The following is a 21,330-nucleotide window of genomic DNA, read 5'->3' on the forward strand; positions in this document are numbered from 1 at the left end:
AGACCAGTCTCAGCAACTTTCTGAGCCCTGTCTCAAAACAAAAAAGTAAATTTAGTGGCTGGGGTCATGGTAAAGGACTTATACGAGCATGAGGACCCTCATTCAAAACTCCTATAAAAAAATTTTTTTTAAATCTGGGCATCGCTTGCATCCGTCCTGGGGAGTTGGAGAGGGGAATCCCTGGGCTTGATGGCTAGCCAGACTGCCAATCAGCAAGCTCCAAGATCAGTGAGACACCGGGTCTCAAAAGTAAGGTGGAGGTGCTGGAGAGATGGATCAGCGGTTAAGAGCATTGGCTGCTCTTTAGAGGACCCAGGTTCAATTTCCAGCATCCACATGGCAGCTCACAGCTGTCTGTAACTTCAGTTTCAGGATCCAACCAACACCCTCACGCAGACATACACGCAGGATCCAACCAACACCCTCACGCAGACATACACGCAGGCGAAACACCAATGCACATAAAAATTAAAATGAAAAAAAAAGTAAGGTAAGTGAAACCAATACAGAAAGACATTAGATGTCACCTCTGGCTCACACACACAGGCAGGCACAGACACACACACACACACACACACACACACACACATGCACACGCTTATACCTACATACATATACACACGTGCTCACACACACATACACGTGCCACACACATGTGCTTATACTTACACAAATATATATGCTCCATACACATGTGCTTACACATACCTGTACTTACACATACATACACACATATACACACATGCTCTACATGTTTGCTCACATACACATGCTCGTACATGTTCACACACACATATATGCACACACACATGTGCTCACACACATACAGTAACATACATGTGCTACCACACATGAACGCCTGGATGTATGTGCACACAGTATCTTTTTTTAAAGAGCTAGGACTATAGCTTAGTGATAGAAGGCTTCTATAGCATGCATATTTAATCTCTAATGCTGAAGGAAGGAAGAAGGCTGAGGGGAAGAAAGGAAAAAAGACAAAATGAACCTGGGTATGGTGGCACACACCTTTAATCCCAGCTCTCCAGAGGCAGAGACAGGTGGATCTCTGAGTTCCAGGACAGCCAGTGCTGCAAAGAGAGGCTCTGTCTCAAAAATAAATGGACAAATACACAGAAAAGCAAACAGAGAACATAGGTAAAACTGATTTACGGTGCCTGGGGTTTCCTCAGAATGGGAATTTCTAGAGAAGGGAGTTCCCTTGTGACCACAGATGTTTTATATGATGGCTGTACTCTTCCTGACACAGCTAAAAAATTGTCAAAATTGGGCAAAAGAGATGGATCTGTGGTTAGGAATGCTTCCTGCTCTTTTGGAGGACCCAGGTTTGGCTTTAAACATTGGATTTATTTTTAATTATTTTTATTCTACATGTATGGACGCCTTAGGTGTATGTGAGGGTACTACATGCCTGTGTTGCTTGGAGAGAACATCAAAGTCCCTGGGACTGGAGTTACAGATGGTTATGAGCAACTGTGGATTGCTGGGAGAATAAAAATAAATAAATTCAATATTTAAAAGCCATTAAAATTTATCAATACTCAAGATCTGTACACTGTAATGTCGTAAACTTTACATATTTGTTAAAATATGAACAATGCAAGGGTTTTGTTTTTTTTTCTTTTTTTCCTTCTTTTTCTTTTTTCGGAGCTGGGGACCAAACCCAGGGCCTTGCGCTTGCTAGACAAGCACTCTACCACTGAGTTAAATCCCCAACCCCGTAAGGGTTTCCCTCAAATGACGTCCTGAAGTAGTAGTCACGGCTCAGCTGTCTGACTTGCGGCTCCGCTCTCTCCTCTTCAGCCATACCGATCCCTCATCCTTTGTCTGAAGTCCTCCATCCTTCCGTCGCCCTTGCCCTGGATGTACCAAGAGCCTGCATCGAACCTGAGAAGGCCCCAAGAGGATGAGATGGGGTGGGTGGGCTCCGAGGATGACCTGCAGGTCACTGCGTAGGGGAAGAGACAGGTTTACAGACACACCTACACACACCTCATACCCTTCATACCTGTCATACCCCAGCATATCCACCCCTCACACTTTCACGTCTTCTTTATTTTTCCAGTGACTCACTGAATCAGTGGGCGATGCCTGAAGGAACATGGAAGACCTACCATTGGCCACACCCCCAGAGGGGGGGCGTCTCTCCCTTCACCAGCAGCCTTCGATAGCTCCTCAGATGGGGTGAGATCTTATAAGTCTCTCTATTCATGCTGGAGTGTCTACTATCTTGATCCCGGGCAGCTCTTGTGTGAGAGCTCATTGCCTCAACCAAAACCACAAGGCAGACGGAGCAAAGTAGGAGGAGGGCAAAGTCATAAGCAAAGCCCACCCCCAGGGACACTGCCTCCACCAACGTCTCGGTCTCCTAAACATACCCAACAGCGCCACCAACTGGGGACAAAGTGTTCAAATACCAGAGCCTATGAAGGACTTTCCTGCTCAAAACACCACAGGGTACAGTTGAGGAGGGGGTATTGGGAACTGGGGTAGAAAGGAGGTAGGAGCAGGTTTGGGATGTGAGAGAGAACTTTGTTCAGACTTAGGGAGACACAGGAAGAAAAGAAAGAAGAAACGGTAAGAAAGACGAGGGGGAAGAAGAGGGAATGTTGAGACTGAGGGTGGGAAGGGCAAAGGGGAAAGGGCACAGAAAAAGGGAGGCAGCAGCCAGAAAGAAAATACAAAAATACAAACACAAGGGCGGCTGGAGAGACGGCTCAGAGGTTAAGAGCGCTGGCTGCTCTTCCAGAGGTCCTGAGTTCAATTCCCAGCAACCACATGGTGGCTCACAACCATTTGTAATGGAATCCGATGCCCTCTTCAGGTGTGTCTGAAGACAACTACAGTGTACTCACATACATGAAAATAAAATAAATCTTAAAAAGGATACAAATACAAGTTAGGTGTGCTGAACGCAGTAATCCTAGCACTTGGGGGGTTGAGGCAGGAGGATTGTGAGTCTGAGGTACACATAAGCCACAGTGAGTCAGGAGTATGTAGGGATGTAATTCAGTTGAGAGCTTATGTCACATACAAGAAGCCCTGGGTTTGGTCGCCAGCACTGCACCATGTAGGCACAGTAATAGTTATTGTGATGTCATCACCTAAGAGGTAGAAGCAGGAGGGTCAGAAGTTCAAGATCACCCTCAGCTATAAGGTGAGTGTGAGGCTAGCCTGAGTTCTCAAGAAACAAACAACAGAGAGAGATGGCTCAGCACTGAGGAGCATTTGTTGCTTTTGCAGAGGACCTGGGTTTGGTTCGCGGCACCCATGTACACAGCTTGTAACCACCTGAAACTCTATTTTCAGGGCCTCTAACACTTACCTCATCTAACTTATGAGCTCTTGCACACATGTGGCACACGTGTGGTATATATATATATATATATATATATGTATATATATATGTATATATATATATACATATATATATATGAGAGAGAGAGAGAGAGAATGGCCCAGTGATGCCTAGATTAGCCTGAGAGAGGCGCATGAAGGTCTAGAAATTTCCATAAGACAAAGAACTGCTGATAAAGCAGAAGGGGAAGAGGAAACACCTTGGGTGGTCTATTCAAGTCAGGAATCGCTTGAGCCAGGCTGCGTAGGTCTTAGGAGCTCTATACCACAGATGCAGTTCATGGCAGCCCACAGTAGGGCACTCCAGGTATTGTCCCATCTTGGGGGCCTCCGTGTTTCAGTAAACACTTGACACCTGTTGCTTCCTTTACTGCCTCTGGTCTAAAGATCAAGCCTTCCCGTGTTCTGGGCTCCTCGAGGAAGGGCTGCTCGTTTTGTGGTCTGGACCTAAGAAACATCTGCTCACCGTGATTTTTAACAAGTGTCAGCTTGTACACTGGGTTGGCCCATGCAGGTCATTAAAGTTTCCTTAATTGATGACTGAGGCCATTGTGCACTGACCTCTGCCCCGAGAGGTAGAGCCACAGCCCCTGAAATGTTTACACATGTGAGTAAAGTCAAGGGTGATGAGCACATGGCCGAGTTGTTCAGTTAATGACACCTTGAAACCAGAGCATTCAGAAGGGGTGACTGGTGGGAAGAATTTGGAAGAATTTGGGAGGGAAGTGACCACAGGTACTTGACTCATGCATCGGTCACATGCAGTACTTACTGGCAGAGGCTGGCAGCATAGCTCAGCGGTCAAGGTCCTGCCTTGGGTGCAATCCCAGCACCCACAAAAATTCTGGTAGCGGGTGTATTAGTGACCTTTCTTCTTGCTACCACAAAACACGTGACGAAAGAACTTGAGCAAGTTAGGTTTACTTTGATTCAGAATTCAAGGGTATAGTCTGTAGCACATAGTTTTTGCTACCCTGCTTTAAGCTCCAGGTGGACCTCGCTACCAGTCCTGTCCAGGTTCCTTTGGATCCTTGGAAGAAAGACACATACATACATACATACACACACACACACACACACACACACACACACACACACACACACGCAAACTTATTTTTTGATATGTGTTAGCTCAATGGCTGGGTTCTTCTAAGCATTCCTCGGCTATCTCGAACCCTTCTTTTCACTCCCAGCTCAGCGCCCTAAATCTGTCCTCAGCTTTAGTTGCTCAGTTACTGTCTTCTTGTTCAACCCCCTAAATCTGCCCTCAGCTTAATTATGTTTGTAATATCCGGGCTGTTAGCTCAGGCCCAGTTGGGGAAGCAGCCGATGGCCACCCTGCCCAAGATCTTACATGGCTGATGACTCCTTCTCACCCTGAAGCAAGGCAAATCCTTTTCCCTTCCCCTGCATCTGCTAGCCTGCCAGCGAGAAAACTAGAAGTCCCGCCTATCCTGCTCAGCTCATTGACCACTAACATTTTTATTGATCGATCAAGAACCAATTGGAGAACAGGACCTTCAATATTCATACACAGATTCCTGATCAAAACATCAGAACCACCCCCTACATAGTCTGTCATAATGGGGAGGCTGGAGGTAGGAACTTGAAGAGATAGTCACATTGTATCCAGTATCTGGCAGGAACTTGAAGAGATTAGTCACATTGTATCCAGTATGTGGAAACAGAGGGAAAAGATGGATTAAAGATGAATGTGATTGCTTTCTCTCTCTCTCTCTCTCTCTCTCTCTCTCTCTCTCTCTCTCTCTCTGTTTGTGTGTGTGTGTGTGTACTCGAGTGCGTGCGTGTACATGTGCATGCATGCCTAGTGCCCTCAGAGGCCAGAAGAGAGCATCAGATTCCCTGGAACTGGAGTTACAGATGGCTGTGGGCCACCATGTGGGTCCTGAGAACTGACCCAGGTTCTCTACAAGAGCAGCAAATTCTTATAACCGCTGGCTGAGACTGCCTCTCCAGTCTTCCATTTCTCTTCTTTGTTCAGTTCAGGATCCCAGCACTTGGGATGGTGCTACCCACGTTTAAAGTGGGTGTTTCCACTTCAGTTTTAACCAAACCTAGAGATATGTGGCACATGTTTGTCTCCTCCTGGATCCTAATGTTTTGGCCATGCCAGAGTGGGATCTTCACTTTCTCTAGCTTCCCACCCTCCAAACCAGAACTAATGCAGAGCATGGAAGCCTCCCAAACACCAGGCCCTCCTCATGCCCTGTACGCAACACAAACAAAAGAAAAGTGCATGGTATGGAAAATAAGAGGTACACCTCTACCCCATATCCCCAAACTTGAATTTTTTTTGAGACAGGGTTTTTCTGTGTAGGCCTGACTGTCATTAGAATTAGCTCTGTAGACCAGGCTTGCCTTGAACTCACAGAGAGCCACCAGTCTCTCCTGCCAAGTATTGGGATTAAAGGTATTCGATCCCAAGCGCCCGGTTGTTTTGTTTTTTGGTTGGTTGATTGGGTTTTTGTTTGATTGTTTGTGGGTTTTGTTTGTTTGTTTTGTTGAGTCTCACACCTTCTGGCTGGCCTCAAACTCAGTAAGTAACTAGCATGACCAGAGGAGTATTGAAAGGATTCCTTCATTGGGGAGGCATAAGCAATTCTCTACCCATCCTTATAAGGTCCCAGTGACAAACCCAAGAACAATTTCTGCAAAGTTCACCTCAGGGAACCAATGAATATGTTGGGGTTACCCACAGAGCATGCATGAGGGGTTGCTTACAGGAACATGGAGACTCTAATGCTGTCACACTGTAAAGTCCACTCAGCGATGGCTTCCCCCCAACAGCAGAAATATAGCCCTCCCAGTTAACCTACTCTAGCACCCCCAAGACCCCAACTGCATACAAGGGCAAAGCAGCTGAAATGCTGGGTAAAACCCCAATGACTAGCTCCACCCCTTCTTTCTCTGAGGGAAAGTCAACAGTCCACAGGGCTCTCTGGGGTAAAGTGGAAATTTCTGGTTTCTTTGGAGACTCCATTGTGTCATGTGATGTTTTTCTGGAAACTGTCTTAGGAGAGGATGTTTTTTGCCAAAATAGACCCATGGGAGGATGAAATCCAACAGACAGTGGATACTGCTTGTATGGTACTGGTTCGCCTTACCACTCTTTGCTGGTCACCTTTTGTCGTGACTTCATAGAGAGAAATGCCACCAAACAACTTCTGGTGGTGTTCCAGCGGCTTTTTGCCGTTTCTGACTGACTCAGGCCGATTGGCAAAGCACCGGTAGTCTCTTCTGGATCGACCTGCCGTTGTTGATTCAAGAGTGGTGTTTACAAGTGGATCGAGAGCTACTGCTGTTGATTCGTGTGAACTGAACTGCTGATGTCCTGATAACGCCAGTGGGATCCCCTCCAAAGAACAATTTCTAAACAGGTCCTCTTTGCTTTATTAACCTTTCCTTTCCACTACCTCTGGTGGGTGGGGGGCTAGAAGGGAGGCTAAAGCATTTAAGAACCTTTACCAAAAGTAAATTAAAAAAATATATAAACCTATACTGGGTGGGGGGGTGGAGCTGTTGGAAGCACAGTTGATTGGTTGAAGATGGCGGAGGATTTGCCTAGGGGACCTCGCTCTACAACAGTGAGCAGCCATGGTTTCATGACATGGGTTTAATCTGAGCCACCCCGTGTGGTGAGGAAGCAGAAGTCAGGGGCTGACCTCTGACTACAAGAACACCTTCACCTCTGTGAATCCAGGACCGAGGAGGAGGATGCACTTCCTGCTCTTGCAGAGGATCCGGGTTCCGTTCCACGCACGCACGCACGCACGCACGCACGCACACACGCACACACGGTGGCTCGTAACCTGTAATGTTTTCCTTTTATTTATTTATTTATTTATTTTTTTTGGTTCTTTTTTCCTAGGTAAGCGCTCTACCACTGAGCTAAATCTCCAGCCCCATGTTTTCCTTTTAAAATTAACTAATATTGGGGTTGGGGATTTAGCTCAGTGGTAGAGCGCTTGCCTAGCAAGCGCAAGGGCCTGGGTTCGGTCCCCAGCTCCGAAAAAAAGAAAAAAAAATTAACTAATATTTATACTAATAAAGACACATGGGACGGGAGCTAGCCCACCAAGGTAACCTTAATTATTTACAAAATATCTATTTACAAGCCTGATTCCGCAACTAAACTGCCGGCTCTCTAGACATCTCTTTTTAATTCTACCACACCACACTAATCTATCTTTATTTTGAGCTCTTCCAAACTCGCAAGGGCTCCTTAGCTCTCTTTGCCCGATTCTTGTTCCATCTGTGTCCTGCCAGCTGCTGCTCCGCAAGCCCAGAGAGAAAATCCCCATCTCTTCCCTGAAGCATTTTCCATGAAACTCTTCCAAGCCAAGCGCCAGAGACCCCAAAGAGAGTACCCCCCAAGAGAGCTCTCAAAAGTCCATTGCTATAAAAGAAGTCCCTAGCTCTTCCCGACACCCTTGACAGGCTGGACCAGGTAACCGTCATGGGGTAGTACTCCAAGCCAAGTCAGTAGAGGTTCTCTGTTAGGGTGGGCGAGAATTTTCCCAAGCAATTTGCCTTAAAATAGGCAGGAACTTTCCATTCTTATTTATCAAGCCTTTAGAGGCATACCTCTATCTCTAAACTCTATCTCTTCATATCTTTCTAAGCTTGTATATTTTGCTAACAATTAGGTTTTCTATGAACTATAATCAAATATCCTGCAATGACCATCTGTAACGCCAGTTTCAGAGGATACAGCGCCCTCTTCTGGCTACCATGGGCAATGTGCACACATCTGCATATACATAAAGCTGGCAAAACAGTCATACAAAATAAGTAAAAAAAAACAAGACATACATAAATATAAACATATATTTATATTTACATAAATATATACTAGAGAGCAATGATGTTTGTTTTGTGTGTATTTTATATATGTTATATATAACATATAAATGTATATAATATATGCACAAATACACACACACACACACATATAGTCACTTTGCTGAATAATAGCTCAAAGGGCTTCCTTTTCCTAACTGTAGCTTAGCACCCACTAATATTTTTTTCCCCTCTCGTTGCTTCCCTCCTCCTATCTCGGTTTAAACTTTATGTGGAGGCTGGAAAGAAGGCTCAACACTTGTCGTTCTTGCAAAGGACCCAGATTATGTTCCCAGCAACCAAGTGATGGCTCATAGTCGTCTCTAACTCTAGCCCTGTCTCCCCAGGCACTGGGCACACAGGTGGTACACAGACATACATGTAAGTGAAGAACTCATACGCATAATAAATCTTTTAAAATTAATAAAATCTTTAACTTTGTGTGCACGCAGCGACTATGTGGAATCTAGACTCCCCTGTATAGACTATATTAAATTATTTTTTCCTTACTTATTTTATGTGTGTGAGCGTTTTGCCAACAGTTATGAGCGTATGCATGTGCCAGGAAAAGGGTGTTGGATCCCACGGAATTTGAATTACTAATGGTTGTGAGCCTCCGTGTGGGCACTGGGAATTGAGGCTCAGTCCTCTGCAAGAGCAAGAAGTGTCCTAAACCACTGAGCCATCTCTCCAGCCCCATGGACTGTATTAGAAATCTTGAGAAATTACCAAAAAAAAAAAAAAAAAGTGGACCATTAAAAAGTCCATGGAGCACCCCACTAGGAGGTGCATCTGCACCAAGGAACAGGCAGTTTCCTGTCACCAGGACCTGTTCTTTCCGGTTACCATTAGTATTCATTCACCCCAGGTGTTGAACTGCCTGCTGCTGCTCCCTGTCCCATGAGTGGCAGCACCACAGAGCTGCAAACAATTTAAAGAGCAGCAGGTCCTAGAAGCGTCACGGTTGATGAAAACGGAAGGGAAATGGTTAAGTTGACCTGGATGACATGGTCTGAATATATGCTCAGCACGCAAAAATAAATAATGGAAGGAAACACATCACGACAGTCAAACAACTATGGAAACAGTATCCATGGCAACAGAGGCAGGCCTGCAAACTGTTGGCCTGAAAATCCTAGACAAAGCGTGCTCGTGCGCCACCTAGTGGCAATAACTGGGTAGTGGCCCAGGGATCAGCATCTCTCCTAAGAGTGGATCTATTCTCAAGAACTAACTCAGGGGAAATTGGCTTGCATCGAAGTCCCCAAGCTCCCTATGACACCCCAGCTCCCTTCTCAACCACACAGCGCACGCCCACTCACACCAAGCAATTCCCACCGATTATAAAGACCCCGTTAGCTACATAACACCATTCCTACATGCACCACTAAGGGAAAAAAAATAATCAATTTGGCTGGAACATGACGCTAGTGCTAAGACATATCCACATTTGAAAGACGCTAAATGTGAAAATAATTATGTTTTATAGCCCACAAAATGTGATAAGTGGCTTGGTGAGTCACTTAACCCCGGGCCCCACTTCCTCACGTAAAACAGTTACACCCTTTGGCTGCTTACTCACGCCGCGTTCCTCACGGAGCACTAAATCAGAGACAAGCACTAACTTCAGCCCGGGAGGATGAGGGAGAGCGTTCGGCAAAGAGGCAGAGATTAGGGAGGTTTCCTCTTGGCTGTAGGATTTTTTTTCTTTTTTTTTGGTAACTTTTTTTTCCAAGAAGTTAACATTGTGCGCGCGCGCGCGCGCGCGCGGGTGTGTGTGTGTGTGCGTGTGTGTGTGTGTGTGTGTGTGTGTGTGTGTGTGTGCTTATAGACATATGTATGTCACCGTGGAAACCATAGGGCAATCTATCTGCAGGAGTTGGTTCTCTCCTGCAGAAATGGAGGTCCTGGTGATAGAACTTGGGTCTTCAGGCTTGACAGAAAACACCTTTGCCCACTGAACCACCTCACTGGCATGCTACAGGATTTCTTATTTTCTTTCTCTTTGCACTGTTTTGTTTTCTGTGTGTGTATGTTTTGGGGTTGTTTTTTTTGTTGTTGTTGTTTTGGTTTGTTTTTTGAGATGGGGTGGGATGTACCTTGTGCTGGTCTTGAACTTGCCAAGGATGATTTTGAATTCCTGATCCTCCCTCCTCTGCCTTCCAAGGGTCTAGATCTGAAGCGTGCAGCAGGACGCCTGTTTTAAGTGTAAGGCTTCTGAAGACCTTTACCACAATAACGACCTGAGTCAGTGGTTCTATGACCAGCTGCGGTGAAAACAAATCCAGGTAAGGTCAGAACACCAGGGCTCCCGTCCAGCCTCCTTCACAGCTAGGCTCGCCCAGCTCCAGCTTAATTATCAGTTAATCAATGGATTTGGTCACCTCTTGCCTGCCCTGCCTAGCCTACAGCTTAACAACACAAGGGTATATTTCTCTCCCAGCGAGGCCTTTCAAATAAAACACAGTGGTAGTCAAAAGACTGGAGAGATGGCTCAACAGTTCAGAGCACCGGCTGCTCTTCAAGAGGACCCCAGGTTCAGTTCCCAGAACCCTCCTGTGGCATCTCACAGCCATCTGCGCCTTCAGTTCTAGAGGACCCGACACCTTTTTTCTTCTGGCCTCCGAGTGCACCAGACACGCCCATGGTTCACAAACATACATGAAGGTAAAACATCCACACACTTAAAATAAAAAAACAAATCTTTAAAAATGATAAAGACAGTAAAATAGATTTTACTAAAGTATAGTGGCAAAAAAAAATCCTTTGGAGACAGAGGCAGGAGAATATCTGTGAGTTTGAGGCCAGCATGGTCTATGTAGCAAGTTCCAGGCCAGCCAGGGCTACATAGTGAGACTCTGTCATAAAAGCAAACACACACAGCAAAATACCTGTGGCCATGGTTTCCATGGTAACCGAGGTCTTTTTTTTTTTTTTTGGTCCTCAGACCAAGAGCATTCCAGAATTTTTCTTGATAACTATAGGCATCCAACACTCTTGTCTTCTATATATATAAGAGGTCTTCAAGCTCCTTGGAGGACATCTGTGAGGTGCAGTTTGATGTACACCTACAGACGTGAGCAGAAGCCAGGACGGTTTTCTACCCTGGGGTTGGAGAGTTGGAGAAACTGGGTGGGGATCTCTAGTCCCATATTTTCAAGACAAGAGCAGTGTGTTTCAGGCTAAGCAGAGGTGGGAGGGGAGCGCCCTGCTAGAAAGAAAGCTAATCCTGTTTGACATTCCCCTGTGTGAACAAGCCTAGGCAGAGAAAAGCTGAGCCCTTCATTCCTGGGTCTGTAGGGAAGGGGGGCCTCCTTCAGAGCAGGGATCTGCAGCTGAATCACCATTGATGCCTCAGGGAATAGGGGGCCAGAGGAACTGGTAGAGGGACCCAAGTGAGGGGCCAGATCTGCTGTTTTCTTTTGAGACCATGCCTTTCTATGTAGTTGTGAGGTTTGTATAAGCCTGGACCAGAGAGTGGCACTATTAGAAGGTGTGGCCCTGTTGGAGTAGGTGTGTCACTGTGGGTGTGGGCTTTAAGACCCTCATCATAGCTGCCTGGAAGTCCGTTTTCTGCTAGCAGCCTTCAGATGAAGAACGCTAGCTCCTCTTGCACCATGCCTACCTGGACGATGCCATGCTCCCACCTTGATGACAATGGACTGAGCCTCTGAACATGCAAGCCGGCCATGACTAAATGATGTCCTTATAAGAGTTGTCATGGTCACGGTGTCTGTTCACAGCAGTAAATCCCTGACTAAGACAGTCATCCAGGCTAGGCTCAAAACCTGCAATCCTCCTGCCTCAGCTTTCACATGCTAGGATAACAGGTGTGCCAGGAAGGAGCTTTAAGGGCTGGGGATGTAGCTCAGTTGGTAGAGTGTTTGCCTAGCATTCCCAGAGCCTGGGTTCAATTCCCATGGTGGCACAGGGTTGTAATCCCAGCTCTCGGGAGGAGAAGCAAAAAAAGCAGGTGGTAATGCTAGCCTTGGATGCATAGGACTTCAAGGACAGCCTGGAGTACATGACACCCTGTCTCAAAAAATAAAAAAATAAATATTTAACATAGAGAGGAGACATAACTGAGGAACAAGTCTTATGTTTCTTGAAATTTGTAATGTAAATCCACGCTGATGCCCTCCTAATATGTTTGCTTTGGGTATGGACCTAAAAATTGAGGATCAGGGGGCTGGGGATTTAGCTCAGTGGTAGAGCGCTTACCTAGGAAGCGCAAGGCCCTGGGTTCGGTCCCCAGCTCCGAAAAAAAGAACCAAAAAAAAAAAAATTGAGGATCAGGACCAAAGAGAAAGCTCAGCAGTTAAGAATCATATGGCGGGGCTGGAGAGATGGCTCAGTGGTTAAGAGCAGGCACTGCTCTTCCAGAGGTCCTGAGTTCAATTCCCAGTAACCACATGGTGGCTCGCAGCCATTTGTAATGGGATCTGATGTATCTGAGGACAGTAACAGTATACTCATATACACCAAACAAATAAAATTATCTTTTTTTTTCCTTTTCTTTTTTTCGGAGCTGGGGACCGAACCCAGGACCTTGCGCTTGCTAGGCAAGCGCTCTACCACTGAGCTAAATCCCCAACCCCTAAAATTATCTTTAAAAATAAAAAAAGATACATTTCGGAAAAAACAAAAAGCAAAAAAAAGGAATGCATACTGCTCTTGCAGAGGATCTGAGTTCAGCTCCTAGCACCCATATTGGGTGGCTCCCCAACCATCTGTAAGTCCAGCTCCAGGGAATCTGCTGCCCTCTTCTGGCCTACACGGGCACTGCACTCTCATGCACATACCCATATGCAGACACACATATATAATTTTAAAAAAAAAATTCCTACAACCTGTCCTTGGACATGTGGCAAAATCCTAAATCTGGGGCTAGTGAGATGTCCCAGCTGGTAAAGTTGCTTGCTCCCTCCCTGCCAAGCCTGGTGACTGGGTTTCATCTCTGGGACCCATGTGGTGGTAAGAGAGAACTGATTCCTACAAGTTGTCCTTGGGCTTGCCCGTAGGAGCCCGCGGGCGCGTGCGCGCGCGCACACACACACACACACACACACACACACACACACACACACTGATTTATTTTTTTAATCTGAGACTTGAGAGATGGCTCAGATGGTAAGAACACTTGCTACCCTTCCAGAGGAGAGGACCAGCACCCACATGGTGGCTCATAACTGTTAATAACTCCAGTTCCAGGAGATCTGAGACCCTCTTCGTCCCTCCCAGGATACCAGGCACCTAAATGACCCACATCCACTTATGCGGACAAAGTTTTCATACATACATAAGATTAAAAAAAATCACTATTTAAAAACAAACCCAAAAATCAATCAAACAAAAAGATGTGTTCACTAAGGATTCAAGGTATAGTCAGAAAACAGGTCAACCTTTGAGGGAAACATTTGACCCAGATTGTTGCTTAGTAAGCAATGGGGAAGAAACTGCAGCCATGTAAGGTAAAACCAGAAGCGCACAAAACATGTAGAAGGTGATGCCACTCACTACTGCACCAGATTGCATGAGCGAACGGGCAGGCGGGCGGGCGAGCGGTCATGAGCCCCTGGTAAGCAGATGATATCACTTTTATCCTGGGACCACAGTGAGGGGCAGGGGTGACGAGGTAAGAAGGGGAGAAGGAAAGCAGGATACCACTTAATGCCTGCAATGCTATAGGTACTCAGTCCCTGTCTGGAGTCCTAAGCATACAACTAGGACCAAGCCTCCTGAATGTCGGGCTCAGCCACAGGAAAGCAAGCATTCATTCCTTCACTGGCGTTCCACCAGCGCCCTCTGCTGGCAAAAGCTTAATATTGAGCTTCCCAGACTCTGATCTGTAGAGAACCAAATGTCTGGACTCCATTCCCCAAGACTCTGCACTTGCTCGCTCAGCACTCCTAAACATTGTTGCAAGTTCCGAAGGCCCTTCAGAGAACCCCCTACTGATTACTACACCGAAGCAGTGTCTATGCCAGGGTCCTACACAGAGCTGCGGAATTACTGTTATGCAATAAAACAGTTAATAGGGGCTGGAGAGATGGCTCAGCAGATAGGAACAACACACGGCTCTTAGAAAGGACAGGGGTGATCACGCTCCTAGAACTCTACAGCGATCTCTCGTTGATCTCCAACTGCCGCCTCCATTCGCCATGGACCCCAACTGCTCCTGTGCCACAGATGGATCCTGCTCCTGCGCTGGCTCCTGCAAATGCAAACAATGCAAATGCACCTCCTGCAAGAAAAGCTGCTGTTCCTGCTGCCCCGTGGGCTGTGCGAAGTGCTCCCAGGGCTGCATCTGCAAAGAGGCTTCGGACAAGGGCAGCTGCTGCGCCTGAAGTGGGGGCGTCCTCACAATGGTGTAAATAAAACAACGTAGGAACCTAGCCTTTTTTTGTACAACCCTGACCGGTTCTCCACACTTTTTTCTATAAAGCATGTAACTGACAATAAAAAAAAAAAAAAAAAAAAAGAAAGGACAGGGGTTCGGGTCCCTCACCCATACTGTGGCGCACAACCCTCCGTAACTCCAGTTCCAAGGCACCTGAACACTAGGCACCCACACGGTGCACAGACATATGTGTAAGCCAAACACGCATGCACACAAAAGTAAATTTTTAAAAAGGAGAAACAAAAATAAAATCAATGCAGGGCTCCGGACCTGACTGGTAGCAACGCTGGCATGGTGCACACAGGGTTCAGCTGCTCACTCAGGGTTTGTAGAAGTTAGCATTTGAAAGTGTCTCTATCATGCTAATGGGGTAAAAGTTTAAAACTATTCACTAAATCTTTTAGGAATTGATATACATTAAGGCACTAAAGAATTGAACTGGTTTTCTCTTAAATAAGCTGGAGAGATGGATCCGTGGTTAAGATTGCTTGCTGCTCCCAACAGAAGGATCCAAGTTCAATGGATTCTCAGCACCCACATAGAGCAACTCACAAACCCTTGGAACAGCTCTGGCTCCGAGGGATCTGGTGCCCTCTTGTGGCCATCAGAAGCACCTGCATTTGTGTGCATGGACAAACACAAAATTCTGAATAAATCTTTTTAAATTAAATAAATATATACATTTTCAAGGACTCAATCAGGAAAGATCTCCACCAACCATGGAGACTGCCTGTTACTTTGGCAGTGGTGTCTGGACAATCTCACAATCTTGGAGATTTACAAATGTATCAGGAGACAAATGTATCCTCTTGGGAGCTCTGAGCCTGTCCGCTTCCATCCAGTGCACTGTAGCTTGCTTCCATTCTCATGTTTTGCTCCTGTCCAGAGCTAAGTACATTCCACATGTTTGGACCACCAAGAGACACCTGCCAGACAGCTGCCAGCCAAACAGCTGCCAGACACCTGTCACACAGACACCTGCAGACGCCTGCTAGATACCTCCCAGAAATTTAGTGTCCTGCTGAGGTCTGTGTGAAAATGAGTGGCAGACACCCTATCTGAGGCTGCTCCAGAAGGCAGGGCAGTTAGTGGATGCCCTCTACCAGGAGGGGCATACTCCAGCTGAGAGAGATTCTGGAAGAAATTTGTTCTTGTCATTACTCTTGGCGGTACAGGAAATAGATTGGTTCTGAAGGGAGGATATGGATGGCACACTAGCCATTTGGTACAGTTTTACAAGGACCAAGGATGGGATGTGGTTGGTTGGTTTTGGTTTTTCAAGACACGGCTGGAGAGATAGCTCAGTGGTTAAGAACTCTGACTGCTCCTCCAGAGGTCCTGAGTTCAAATCTCAGCAACCACATGGTGGCTCACAACCACCTGTAATGGGATCTGATGCCCTCTTCTGGTGTGTCTGAAGACAGCCTCGGTGTACTTATTTATAACAAATCTTTAAAAAGTAAAAAAGAGAGAGAGAGAGAGAGAGAGAGAGAGAGAGAGAGAGAGTTTCTCTGTGTAGCCCTGGCTGTCCTCTGTAGACCAGGCAGACCTTGAACTGAGAGATCCATCTGCCTCTGCTGCTTTGGGCTCGGAGGTAGAACAGGTGCCGGGTATGGGGCCAAGGTTCCAGGTTCCATCCTGACCAGGGGGGCAGTGGGTGACAAAGATGGTCATTATCTGGAGAGAGTCCAGACATTCTCTTCTGAGCAGGAGACTTGACAAGTAGAGAAAAAAGTTAGAGCCTGAGGAATCCCCAAGACAAATATCAACTGAAATACAGTCTGCTTCCAGAACTTTCCTAAGATATAGTGGGACCTGTGCAGGGCCTTGGCTGCGATGGGAGAGGTGACATGTCTCACACTTTGAAAGGTACTGCAGCGCCACCTAGGGGTAAAGTGGCGGCCATTCCATGGTAGTGGGAAGATATATGATACTGAGCTCAAAGGTTTTTCAAACCACGGATCTTGTGGGGATGTGGGAGCCACGAACATTTCCAAAAATAAAAGGGTACTGAATGTACAATTCCCTCAAATACATTCAAAAATCAAAGAGGTGTCGAATCTGGGGTGTTTCTAACCTGTCCTTCGTGCTGCAGCTCCATGGCAACCTTGATTCTGAACACACCAGGTACACGAAACCTACAACACCCACAAACACTGCACCTGCAACGCCCACAAATGCTGCCTGAAAGACCGCGGTGGCTCAATTCTAGGCCTTTTAAAGATTTATTTATTTATTTTATGTATGTGCGTACACTGTAGCTGTCTTCAGACACACCAGAAGAGGGCATTAGATCCCATTACAGATGGCTGTGAGCCACCTTGTGGTTGCTGGGAATTGAACTCAGGACCTCTGGAAGAGCGGGTGGTACTCTTAACCACTGAGCCATCTCAGTGGCTCAGTTTTTTTTTTTTAAGATTCACTAATTTATTATGTATAAGTAAACTGTAGCTATCTTCAGACACACCTGAAGAGGGCATCGGATCTCTTTACAGATAGTTGTGAGCCACGATGTGGTTGCTGGGAATTGAACTCAGGACCTCTGGAAGAGTAGTCCGGTGCTCTTAACCGCTGAGCCATCTCTCCAGCCCCAATTCTAGGCCTTTTAAACTTACCAACTGCAGGTTTTTACTGTATAGACGTTTTCTGCTCTTACAGAAACATGATAATTATGATAATTAAAGGGTGGAGAACAAATATTTAAGATTTCCTTATCATTCTTTTTTTTAAATATTTTATTTATTTATTTATTATATGAGTACATTGTAGCTGTCTTCAGACACACCAGAAGAGGGCATCAGATCTCATTACAGATGGTTGTGAGCCACCATGTGGTTGCTGGGATTTGAACTCAGGACCTTTGGAAGAGCAGTTGGTGCTCTTAACCGCTGAGCCATCTCTCCAGCCCTTTCCTTATCATTCTTAAGCATGTAAGCATCACATTAGTACATCTCTAGACGATGCTAGACAAAGCCAACCACATCCGTCTAATATGCAAAATTGCTATTACCTCTTAATAAATAAGGAGTGAAATTACACATACCAAACAATTCTTTTAAGATAAATTTGTATTTACTACCTAAACTAAAGCATAGCTGTTTTTCTGTTTTCTGTTTTTAAGGGAACATTATATAACATAAAACTTTTTGTGAACTGCCCTGGTGTGGCCTGAGCAGTAGCTGCCATCTCTTACCCTCAGACCCTCTGGAAACTCCAAGATCATCAGAAAGAGGACCAAGAAGTTCATCCAGCACCAGCCGGACCGGAATGTCAAAATTATGCGCAACTGGTGGAAACCCAGAGTTACAGATGCACACACCCCCTCTTGGTAACTGTCATTCCGCGACTCACCACTAGAGGGAAGGCTCTGGGTACCACTAGCCTGCCCTCTAGTGGCGAAACTCGGAATGACATGTTTTTTCTTTTTTATAAGTATGGGTTACCACACCCTCTTACCGAATTGCAGTGAGAAAAATTCATGCTTATAATGACGCTAAATGTCCCGCGACTCATAATTTTATATCTGCTGGTGAGGTGGTGATGCAATCTACTCCTGTTCAACAAATTAAAAGTGGAAGCAGCTTGTCCCATCAGCCACCAACCAACAGCTACAAGAGTGCCCATGCCTGCTTCGACACTTTCCTTCTCTGAGTCCTGCTGCCTTGGGGCTTGGCCCCTTAACGCCAGCTCTTTTCCTTCTCTGCCCCGAAAGCTCACTCGCCAGACATGAGTTTGCCTTCTGAGGCCAAAGGGCAAACCTGTCCTGCAGAGTGGCACCTTCCCAAGACGCTCAGTTCCAGAGCACCCAGAAAAGAAACTGAGTCAAACTCAAGATTGTTGCTGGGTCTCTGGTACCTGGCCACTTAGCTACAAAGGTAAAATGTTCTTGTCCATTGTCTGGGGTACAAGCTACCTAGGAAAGAGCAACTGCCAATCAGACCTCCAAGTGAGACCGGAAGTCAAAGTCAGAAGAGGTGAATCTTTATGGGACATTTCAACCAGGTCATAGTAAAACCCAGGCCTGCAAAAGAGTGCGGGATCGCTTCCAATAGCCTTGCTTTAACATTGAATGCCAGCGGGACACGGTGCTAAACATCTTCTGTGTTAGTACTGGGTGGCTTCATCGCAACAGCTGTATTGCGTTGGGAGCTCTGACTATCCCCATTTTGCAGATAAGGAAACTGAAGCGGGGGAGCTTATGCGCGGCCCATTAGTCACATTAGCCAGAGCTGTAATTGGGAGGTGGCCAGGGGTCAGGACGTTGGCCTGTGAGTCACCTGCAGATGCACGGGCTTGTCTGTTTGGTTGTTCTGGTCTCATTGTAAGTCGCTCTGCACGGTCCTTGACAGAGAACAAAGGAGTCGAAAAGTTCTGGAGAACATCTCTCACCAGAGTAACCACCGGAACCCTCGTGAATGGACTCTCACAAGAGAACGGCTTTCAGCGAACAGACGCAGGAGCTGCCCCATATAGGAGGCCACTTCCCTGGAACTTTCTGCCCCTCCCTACCTTCAAGCCTCCGGATAGAATGAGGGGGCAGGACCATCCTGCCATCTGGATGCCTTTATTCTTCCTGCTGTTCACTATGTGCTCACTCCTGCCTGCCCCTAGCTGAGGACATGGGCTGGGCCTGGCTCTCATTTGTTCGGTAGTTATTTGAAGTCTTAGCAAAACCATTCAAGTTAACATTCGCATGCCTGTGCAGATGCTCGTGAGCGTGAAGGTCAGGGGCAACCTCAGGGGTTATCCATCCACCTTGTAGTCTGAGACAGAGTCTCTTACTGGGACCTGGAGCAGGCTGATCAGCCAGTGAGTCTCAGGGACCTCACTGTCTCCTCCTCTCCAGCACTGGGGTTTTATAACCGTTCTCCATCACACCCAGCTTTTAAAAAGTATTATTTTTATTTTATGTGTACAAACACATGCATATATATTCACTAGGCTTCTGCCTGGTGCCGGAGGAGGTAGGAGAAGGGCATTGGATCTCCTGGAACTGAAGTTAAGGATGGTAGTAAGCTGCCGTGTTGGTGCTGAAAACAGAGGTTCTTTTTTCTTTTTTTTCTTTTTTCTTTTTTTTTTTTTTTTTTCCCAGAGCTGGGGACCGGAAAATAGAGGTTCTTTGCAGCAACAGTCAGTGCTCTGAACTGCTGAGCCACCTCTCCAGCCCCACGCCCACTTCTGGGCTCTGATATTTTTTTTTCTCTTTTCTTTTTTTCGGAGCTGGGGACCGAACCCAGGGCCTTGCACTTGCTAGGCCTAAGCGCTCTACCACTGAGCTAAATCCCCAACCCGTGATATTTTTTTAAAGCACCACAGACAATTCAGTTTTAGTTTCCCTCTATCCCTGACCCTGGACTCCCCTAAGGCTCCCCAGATTTCGTGAACACCCTCTGGAGCTGGAATCTAGTGGGTGGGTTGTCCATTTACTAGGCAGAGGTAGTAGTGGGTGGATGGGAAGAACGGGGTGCACAGTCACCCCGGCTTTCAGGGCAGGTCATTTGGTAGGTCAGCAGGCGGGTCAATGGGCGGGCGCCTGCAGCATTTATGAACTTATCTGGCTCTGCAAACACTTTGAGTGTCATGCCTGACAGCCGTGCCTACCCAAGGAGAGGGTGAGGAGCAAAGTCAGCCCAGCCCAGAGCTTCGGGCAGCTACACAGGACTGACCACTAGTGTGTTCCAGCTAGCCTTTAGGGAGTGATGGGATGCCTGGCCCAGAGGACTAGGGGTGACAGAACCTGTCCGTATGAGACAATTAGGAGACTGACTAAGCACCAGGCAGGAGGCCACGAGGATCCCCATGTGAGAAAGAAGGGCATAAACAGGAAACACATTTAATAATTAAACGAAGATACCTCCCTTGTGTGTGCGCCCAGCCAGGCCCTATAGAAACATCTGAGGAGTCACTTCCTCCCCATCCCCGGCTAGAGTCGGCCCCAGGCAAGCTTCAAGCATCTCGGCTGTCCTGAGCGCACACAGTGCCCTTTCCTTACTGAAGCCCCTGAGAGCTTCCAGTTCTCTCTGTGTATGTATATATACACAGATATTAAAGAATTAGATATTCCTTATGTTACATGTTGTATGTTATATGCTATGTTATATGTTATATTACATATCACATTTTACATATTAAACATTACATATTATGTTATATATTATGCCTTATATTTTATATTAAGTTATACATACATAATACATACATACATACATAAGCATTGGGAAGTAGAGGGAGGAGGACTAAGAGTTCAAGGCTATTCCCAGCTACACAGCTAGTAGAGGGCCAGCCTGGGCTATGTGATAGATGCCTCAAAAACAGAAACAAAAAAAAAATCAAATAAGATCCAATGCATACATTTAAGTCAGCAAATTCGGTAACTTGATACCATTTGTCTGCCTTAAAGGTAGTCAACAGATGATAATTAGCTCTTTATTTCCAATGCTGGAGACCAAACTCAAGGGGCCATGCATGCTAAGCAAGTGCTCTGTCTCTGAGCTATGGCCTTATTTCCCAGGAGAAAAGCATCTCGCCACCAGTTCTTATCCGGATGCCAGCACCTTGTCTGTGGTTCAAATCCTGGTCTCCACTTAAGGAGATGACGTTCTCATGGGGCCCGAGAGAGAGAGAGCTCAGTTAAGACTCCATGCTCTTGCAGAGGACAGAGTTTCAGTTCCCAGCACACACAGGTGGCTCACGGC

At 46.3% G+C, this 21,330-nt stretch overlaps 2 long non-coding RNA genes and 1 pseudogene across 3 annotated transcripts; 2 read left to right on the plus strand and 1 right to left on the minus strand.

Moving 5' to 3' along the window:
• Positions 1-1,022: 1,022 nt before the first annotated feature.
• On the minus strand, positions 1,023-3,265 carry LOC134483854 (uncharacterized). Its single transcript, XR_010060967.1, has 2 exons — positions 2,133-3,265; positions 1,023-1,966 (listed from the first exon to the last, which is right to left on the minus strand). It is a non-coding gene; the product is annotated as an uncharacterized LOC134483854 (long non-coding RNA).
• LOC120098824 (uncharacterized) lies at positions 3,132-18,231 on the plus strand. 2 transcript variants are annotated; one of them, XR_010060968.1, is made up of 3 exons: positions 3,132-3,175; positions 10,403-10,523; positions 17,757-18,231. It is a non-coding gene; the product is annotated as an uncharacterized LOC120098824 (long non-coding RNA). The 2 variants fall into 2 exon arrangements; XR_005497406.2 differs by lacking the exon at positions 3,132-3,175 and adding an exon at positions 6,582-6,773.
• Mt1m (metallothionein 1M) lies at positions 14,335-14,707 on the plus strand (annotated as a pseudogene).
• Positions 18,232-21,330: the final 3,099 nt, after the last annotated feature.

Source organism: Rattus norvegicus, chromosome 20 (assembly GCF_036323735.1).
Source record: "Rattus norvegicus strain BN/NHsdMcwi chromosome 20, GRCr8, whole genome shotgun sequence".
Classification (NCBI taxonomy): domain Eukaryota; kingdom Metazoa; phylum Chordata; class Mammalia; order Rodentia; family Muridae; genus Rattus; species Rattus norvegicus.